Genomic DNA, 9,342 nt, shown 5'->3' on the forward strand with positions numbered 1-9,342 from the left:
ATCTTAGCCGGCGGAAAATACTTGGAAATATAAGCATCTTTGCACTTATCCCAAGAATCGATACTATTTTTGGGCAAAGAAGAAAACCAAGTTTTTGCGCGATCTCGCAACGAGAAAGGAAAAAGCTTCAATTTAATCATATCATTATCCACATCTCTCTCCTTTTGCATATCGCAAATATCAATGAAGGTATTGAGATGGGATGCGACATCTTCGCTAGGAAGGCCAGAGAATTGCTCTTTCATAACAAGATTCAGCAAAGCGGCATTGATTTCGTATGACTCCGCACTAGTGGCGGGAGCAATCGGAGTACTAATAAAATCATTATTGTTAGTATTCGAGAAGTCACAAAGTTTGGTGTTTTCATTCATGGTGACTTCAGCAAGCAAGCAAGCACACAAGCGAACAAAGAGCAAGCGAGACAAAAGGGCGAACGAAAAGGCAAACGAAAAAGGCAAATTGTGAAGTGGGGGAGAGGAAAACGAGAGGCAAGTAGCAAACAAAGTAAATGCAAGAGATGAGTTCGCGACACCTACTTGGATGAGTTCTTGAGTTGATCCTCCCCGGCAACGGCGCCATAAATCCTTCTGCTACGTCAACAAAAGTCCTTCCCCGACAGTGGTGCCAGAGATCCTTCTGTCGTCTCTTGATCTTGCGTTGGTTTTTCCCTTGAAGAGGAAAGGGTGATGTAGCACAGGAGCAGTAAGTATTTCCCTCAGCTTGAGAACCAAGGTATCAATCCAGTAGGAGAATCTCGTCAAGTCCAGAGTACCTGCGCAAACACAAAAGAGCTTGCACCCAACGCTATAAAGGGGTTGTCAATCCCTTCAAGATTGTTTGCAAAGTGAGATATGAAGGCGGAAAGTGCAACGAAGTAAAAAGTGTAAGGCTGAAAATATGGTGTGGAGTAGTACCTAGGGGCCATAGTGTTCACTAGATGCTTCTCTCAAAATAGCAAGTATTACGGTGGGTGAACAAATTACTGTCGAGCAATTGATAGAATCGCGCAAAGTAATGATGATATCTAAGGTAATGATCATACATATAGGCATCACGTCCGAGACAAGTAGACCGATACTTTCTGCATCTACTACTATTACTCCACACATCCACCGCTATCCAGCATGCATCTAGTGTATTGAGTTCATGACGAACAGAGTAACGCCTTAAGCAAGATGACATGATGTAGAGGGATAATCTCAAACCAATGATGAAAATGTTGGAAATATGCCCTAGAGGCAATAATAAATTAGTTATTATTATATTTCTTAGTTCATGATAATCGTTTATTATCCATGCTATAATTGTATTGATTGGAAACACAATACTTGTGTGGATACATAGACAAAACACTGTCCCTAGTAAGCCTCTAGCTGACTAGCTCGTTAATCAAAGATGGTCAAGGTTTCCTGGCCATAGGCAAGTGTTGTCACTTGATAACGGGATCACATCATTAGGAGAATCATGTGATGGACTAGACCCAAACTAATAGACGTAGCATGTTGATCGTGTCATTTTGTTGCTACTGTTTTCTGCGTGTCAAGTATTTATTCCTATGACCATGAGATCATATAACTCACTGACACCGGAGGAATGCTTTGTGTGTATCAAACGTCGCAACGTAACTGGGTGACTATAAAGATGCTCTACAGGTGTCTCCGAAGGTGTTAGTTGAGTTAGTATGGATCAAGACTGGGATTTGTCACTCCGTGTGAAACGGAGAGGTATCTCGGGGCCCACTCGGTAATACAACATCACACACAAGCCTTGCAAGCAATGTAACTTAGTGTAAGTTGCGGGATCTTGTATTACGGAACGAGTAAAGAGACTTGCCAGTAAACGAGATTGAAATAGGTATACGGATACTGACGATCGAATCTCGGGCAAGTAACATACCGAAGGACAAAGGGAATGACATACGGGATTATATGAATCCTTGGCACTGAGGTTCAAACGATAAGATCTTCGTAGAATATGTAGGATCCAATATGGGCATCCAGGTCCCGCTATTGGATATTGACCGAGGAGTCTCTCGGGTCATGTCTACATAGTTCTCGAACCCGCAGGGTCTGCACACTTAAGGTTCGACGTTGTTTTATGCGTATTTGAGTTATATGGTTGGTTACCGAATGTTGTTTGGAGTCCCGGATGAGATCATGGAAGTCACGAGGGTTTCCGGAATGGTCCGGAAACGAAGATTGATATATAGGATGACCTCATTTGGTTACCGGAAGGTTTTCGTGCATTACCGGAAAAGTTTCGGGCTCATCGGTAGTGTACCGGGAGTGCCGGGAGGGGTGCCGGGGACCATCGGGAGGGGTGTCACGCCCCAAGGGGTCTCATGGGCTATGGGAAGAGATAAACCAGCCCCTAGTGGGCTGGAATAAGTTCCCACTAAGGCCCATAAGGTTTGAGAAGGAAAAAACATAAGGTGGAAAGAGTTTCCAAGTGGGAAGGTGGAATCCTACTCCAAGTAGGATTGGAGTAGGACTCCTCCACCTCCAATTTCGGCCAAACCTTTAGGTTTTGAGGCTGCCTCCTCCCCTTCCTCCCACCTATATATACGGAGGTTTTAGGGCTGATTTGAGACGACTTTTCCACGGCAGCCCGACCACATACCTCCACGGTTTTTCCTCTAGATCGCGTTTCTGCGGAGCTCGGGCGGAGCCCTGCTGAGACAAGGTCATCACCAACCTCCGGAGCGCCGTCACGCTGCCGGAGAACTCTTCTACCTCTCCGTCTCTCTTGCTGGATCAAGAAGGCCGAGATCATCGTCGAGCTGTACGTGTGCTGAACGCGGAGGTGCCGTCCGTTCGGTACTAGATCGTGGGACTGATCGCGGGATTGTTCGCGGGGCGGATCGAGGGACGTGAGGACGTTCCACTACATCAACCGCGTTCACTAACGCTTCTGCTGTACGATCTACAAGGGTACGTAGATCACTCATCCCCCTCTCGTAGATGGACATCACCATGATAGGTCTTCGTGCGCGTAGGAAATTTTTGTTTCCCATGCGACGTTCCCCAACAGTGGCATCATGAGCTAGGTTCATGCGTAGATGTCTTCTCGAGTAGAACACAAAAGGTTTTGTGGGCGGTGATGTGCGTTTTGCTGCCCTCCTTAGTCTTTTCTTGATTCCGCGGTATTGTTGGATTGAAGCGGCTTGGACCGACATTACTCGTACGCTTACGAGAGACTGGTTTCATCGTTACGAGTAACCCCCTTTGCTCAAAGATGACTGGCAAGTGTCGGTTTCTCCAACTTTAGTTGAATCGGATTTGACCGAGGAGGTCCTTGGATGAGGTTAAATAGCAACTCATATATCTCCGTTGTGGTGTTTGCGTAAGTAAGATGCGATCCTACTAGATACCCTTGGTCACCACGTAAAACATGCAACAACAAAATTAGAGGACGTCTAACTTGTTTTTGCAGGGTATGATTGTGATATGATGTGGCCAACGATGTGATGTGATATATTGGATGTATGAGATGATCATGTTGTAATAGAAATATCGACTTGCACGTCGATGGTACGGCAACCGGCAGGAGCCATAGGGTTGTCTTTATACTAACATATGTGCTTGCAGATGCGTTTACTATTTTGCTAGGCTGTAGCTTTAGTAGTGATAGCATAAGTAGCACGACAACCACGATGGCAACACGTTGATGGATGATCATGGTGTGGCGCCGGTGACAAGAAGATCGTGCCGGTGCTTTGGTGATGGAGATCAAGAAGCACGTGATGATGGCCATATCATGTCACTTATGAATTGCATGTGATGTTAATCCTTTTATGCACCTTATTTTGCTTAGAACGACGGTAGCATTATGAGGTGATCTCTCACTAAAATTTCAAGACGAAATTGTGTTCTCCCCGACTGTGCACCGTTGCGACAGTTCTTCGTTTCGAGACACCACGTGATGATCGGGTGTGATAGACTCAACGTTCACATACAACGGGTGCAAAACAGTTGCACACGCGGAACACTCGGGTTAAGCTTGACGAGCCTAGCATGTGCAGACATGGCCTCGGAACACATGAGACCGAAAGGTCAAGCATGAATCGTATAGTTGATATGATTAGCATAGGGATGCTTACCACTGAAACTATTCTCGACTCACGTGATGATCGGACTTGAGATAGCGGATTTGGATCATGTACCACTCAAATGACTAGAGAGATGTACTTTTTGAGTGGGAGTTCTTAAGTAATATGATTAATTGAACTAGTTGTCATGAACATAGTCTAATGGTCTTTGCGAATTACGATGTAACTTGCGCTATAGCTCTACTGTTTTTATATGTTCCTAGAGAAAATTTAGTTGAAAATTGATAGTAGCAACCTTTGCAGACTGAGTCTGTAAAACCGAGGATTGTCCTCGTTGCTACGCAGAAGGCTTATGTCCTTAATGCACCACTCGGTGTGCTGCACCTCGAGCGTCGTCTGTGGATGCTATGAACATCCGACATACACATTACTGATGACTACACGATAGTTCAGTGCAAGATACTTGATGGCTTAGAAGCAAGGCGCCGAAAACGTTGTAAAACGTCACGGAACATAAGTGATGTTCCGAAGAGATGCAATTGTGATTTCATGCTTGTGCCCTTGTTAAGAGGTACTAGACCTCCAACAAGATTCTTTGACCACAAAGTAAAGGAGAAAAGCTCAATCGTTGAGCATGTGCTCAGATTGTCTGAGTACGACAATCACTTGAATCAAGTGGGAGCTAATCTTCCAGATGAGATAGTGATGGTTCTCCAAAAGTCACTGCCACCAAGCTTTGAGAGCTTCGTGATGAACTATGACATATCAAGGATAGATACAATGATCCTTGAGCGATTCGCGACGTTTGACACTGCGAAAGTAGAAATCAAGAAGGAGCATCAATAGTTGATGGTTTGGAAAACCACTAAGTTTCAAGAAAGGCGAGGGCTAGAAGGGATACTTTTTGAAACGGCAAAACAGTTGCTGCGCTAATGAAGAGACCCAAGATTAAACCCAAACCCGAGACTAAGTGCTTCTGTAATAAGGGGAACAGTCACTGAGGCGGAGCAACTCTAGATACTTGGTAGATAAGAAGGCTGGCAAAAGTCGAAAGAAGTATATTTGATATACATAATGTTGATGTGTACTTTACTAGTACTCCTAGTAGCATGAGGGTATTGGATACTGGTTCGGTTGCTAAGTGATTAGTAACGCGAAATGAAAGCTACGACATAAACGGAGACTAGCTAAAGGCGAGGTGACGATACGTGTTGGAAGTGTTTCCAAGGTTGATATGATCAAACGTCACACGCCCCCTTTACCATCGGGATTGGTGTTGAACCTAAATAATTGTTATTTGGTGCTTGCGTTAAGCATGAACATGATTGGATCGTGTTTATTGCAATACGATTATTCATTCAAAAGGAATAATGGTTACTCTATTTGCTTGAATGATCACCTTCAATGGTTTATTGAATCTCGATTGTAGTGTTACACATTGGTGCCAAAAGATACGAGTTAAATGATGATAGTACCACTTACTTGTGGCACTGCCGCTTGAGTCATGTTAGTATAAATTGCATGAAGAGGCTCCATGCTGATGGATCTTTACTCACCTGATTTCGAATCACTAGTGACATGCAAATCATACCACATGAGCAAGGCCTTGTTTTCATTGAGATGATACAAGATAGTAACTTGTTGGAAGTGATACATTTTGATGTATGCAGTCCAGTGAGTGTTGAGGCACGCAGTGGATATCATTATGTTCTTACTTCACTGACGACTTGAGTAGATACAGGAGTATTTACTTAATGAATCACAAGTCTGAAATATTGAAAAGTTCAATTCTGTTTCAGAGTGAAGTTCGTCGTAACAAGAGGATGAACTGTCTACGATATGATCATAGAAATGAATATCTGAGTTACGAATTTTTGGTACACAGTTAAGACAATGTGGAAATTGTTTCACAGTTCATGCCACCTAGAACATCATGGTGTGATGATGTGTCTGAACGTCATAGCCACGCACTATCTGGTATGGTGCATACTATAATGTCTCTTATAGAATTACCACTATCATTTATGGGTTATGCATTAGAGACAACCGCACTCACTTTAAATAGGGCACCGCGTATTTCCGTTGAGATGACACAGTATAGACTGAGGTTTAGAGAAATCTAAACTGTCGTTTCTTGAAAGTTTGGGGCTTCGAAACTTATGTGAAAAAGGTTTTAGTCTGATAAGCTCGAACCCAAAGCGGATAAATGCATCTTCATAGGATATCCAAAACAGTTGGGTACATCTCCTATCTCAGATCCGAAAGCAAAGTGTTTGTTTCTAGAAACGGATCCTTTCTCGAGGAAAGGTTTCTCTCGAAAGAATTGAGTGGGAGGGTAGTAGAACTTCATGAGGTTATTGAACCATCACTTCAACCAGTGTGTAGCAGGGTGCAGGAAGTTGTTCATGTGGCGCCTACACCAATTGAAGTGGAAGCTGATGATGATGATCATTGAGCTTCGAATCAAGTTACTACAAACCTCGTAGGTCGACAAGGTCGCGTACTGCTGCAGAGTAGTACGGTAACCCTGTCTTGGAGGTCATGTTGTTGAGCAACAGTGAACCTACGAGTTATGGAGAAAGCGATGGTGGGCCCAGATTCCGACAAATGGCTGGAAGCCATAAAATCCGAGAGAGGATCCATGTGTGAAAACAAAGTGTAGACTTTGGTAGAACTACTTGATGGTCATGGGACTATTGGGTAAAATGGATCTTTAAAAGAAGACAGACGATGATGGTGATAAGTCACTATTAAGAAAAGCTCGACTTGTCGCAAAGATGTTTTCGACAAGATCAAACAGTTGACTATGATGAGTCTTTCTCACTCGTAGTGATGCTAAAGGTCTGTTAGAATTATGTTAGTAGTTGCTGCATTATTTATGAAATATTGCACGTAGGATGTCAAAACATTGTTTCCTCGACGGTTTCCTTGAGCAAACATTGTATGTGATACAACCAGAAGGTTTTGTCGATCCTAAAGATACTAGCAAGTATGCAAGCTCCAGTGATCCTTCAATGGACTGGTGCAAGCATCTCGGACTTGGAATAAGCACTTTGATGAGATGATCAAAGATTTTGGGTGTGTACAAGGTTTATGAGAAACTTGTATTTCCAAAGAAGTGAGTGGGAGCACTATAGAATTTCTGATAGGTATATGTGGTTGACATATTGTGGATCAGAAGTAATGTAGAATTTCTGTAAAGCAGACAAGATTGTTTGAAAGAAGTTTTCAAAGGAGTACCTGGATTACGCTACTTGAACATTGAGCATCAAAGATCTATGGAGATAGATCGAAAACGCTTAATAGAAGTTTCAACAAGATGCATGCCTTGACAAGTTTTTGAAAGAGTTCAAAATAGATCAGCAAAGAAGGAGTTCTTGGTTGCGTTGTGAGGTGTGAATTTGAGTAAGACTCAAAACCCGACCACGGCAGAATAAAGAGAATAGACGAAGGTCGTCTTCTATGCCTTAGCCGTAGAATCTAAAGTATGCCATGCTGTGTACCGCACCTAATGTGTGCCTTGACTCAAAGTCTGTTGAGGGTACAGAGAGTGATCCATGATTGAATCACTAGCAGCGGTCAAAATTTATCCTTAGTAACAAATGGACTAAGGAATTTTTCTCGATTATGGAGGTGGTTAAAGAGTTCGTCGTAAAGGGTAACGTCGATGCAAGCTTTGACACTAATCTGAATAACTATGAGTAGTGAAACGGATTCATATAGTAGAGTGGATATTTGGAGCATTTCCGAATAGCACGTAGTAGCAGCATCTATAAGATGACATGAAGATTTGTAAAGAACGCACGGATCTGAAAGTTTCAGAACCGTTGACTAAAACCTCTCTCACAAGCAAGACATGATCAGACCCCATAACTATATGGGTGTTGGATTCGTTGGAATCACATGGTAATGTGAACTAGATTATTGACTCTAGTGCAAGTGGGAGACTGTTGGAAATATGCCCTAGAGGCAATAATAAATTAGTTATTATTATATTTCTTAGTTCATGATAATCGTTTATTATCCATGCTATAATTGTATTGATTGGAAACATAATACTTGTGTGGATACATAGACAAAACACTGTCCCTAGTAAGCCTCTAGCTGACTAGCTCGTTAATCAAAGATGGTCAAGGTTTCCTGGCCATAGGCAAGTGTTGTCACTTGATAACGGGATCACATCATTAGGATAATCATGTGATGGACTAGACCCAAACTAATAGACGTAGCATGTTGATCGTGTCATTTTGTTGCTACTGTTTTCTGCGTGTCAAGTATTTATTCCTATGACCATGAGATCATATAACTCACTGACACCGGAGGAATGCTTTGTGTGTATCAAACGTCGCAACGTAACTGGGTGACTATAAAGATGCTCTACAGGTATCTCCGAAGGTGTTAGTTGAGTTAGTATGGATCAAGACTGGGATTTGTCACTCCGTGTGAAACGGAGAGGTATCTCGGGGCCCACTCGGTAATACAACATCACACACAAGCCTTGCAAGCAATGTAACTTAGTGTAAGTTGCGGGATCTTGTATTACGGAACGAGTAAAGAGACTTGCCAGTAAACGAGATTGAAATAGGTATACGGATACTGACGATCGAATCTCGGGCAAGTAACATACCGAAGGACAAAGGGAATGACATACGGGATTATATGAATCCTTGGCACTGAGGTTCAAACGATAAGATCTTCATAGAATATGTAGGATCCAATATGGGCATCCAGGTCCCGCTATTGGATATTGACCGAGGAGTCTCTCGGGTCATGTCTACATAGTTCTCGAACCCGCAGGGTCTGCACACTTAAGGTTCGACGTTGTTTTATGCGTATTTGAGTTATATGGTTGGTTACCGAATGTTGTTTGGAGTCCCGGATGAGATCATGGACGTCACGAGGGTTTCCGGAATGGTCCGGAAACGAAGATTGATATATAGGTTGACCTCATTTGGTTACCGGAAGGTTTTCGTGCATTACCGGAAAAGTTTCGGGCTCATCGGTAGTGTACTGGGAGTGCCGGGAGGGGTGCCGGGGACCATCGGGAGGGGTGTCACGCCCCAAGGGGTCTCATGGGCTATGGGAAGAGATAAACCAGCCCCTAGTGGGCTGGAATAAGTTCCCACTAAGGCCCATAAGGTTTGAGAAGGAAAAAACATAAGGTGGAAAGAGTTTCCAAGTGGGAAGGTGGAATCCTACTCCAAGTAGGATTGGAGTAGGACTCCTCCACCTCCAATTTCGGCCAAACCTTTAGGTTTTGAGGCTGCCTCCTCCCCTTCCTCCCACCTATATAT

Source organism: Hordeum vulgare, chromosome 4H, assembly GCF_904849725.1.
Source record: "Hordeum vulgare subsp. vulgare chromosome 4H, MorexV3_pseudomolecules_assembly, whole genome shotgun sequence".
NCBI lineage: Eukaryota > Viridiplantae > Streptophyta > Magnoliopsida > Poales > Poaceae > Hordeum > Hordeum vulgare.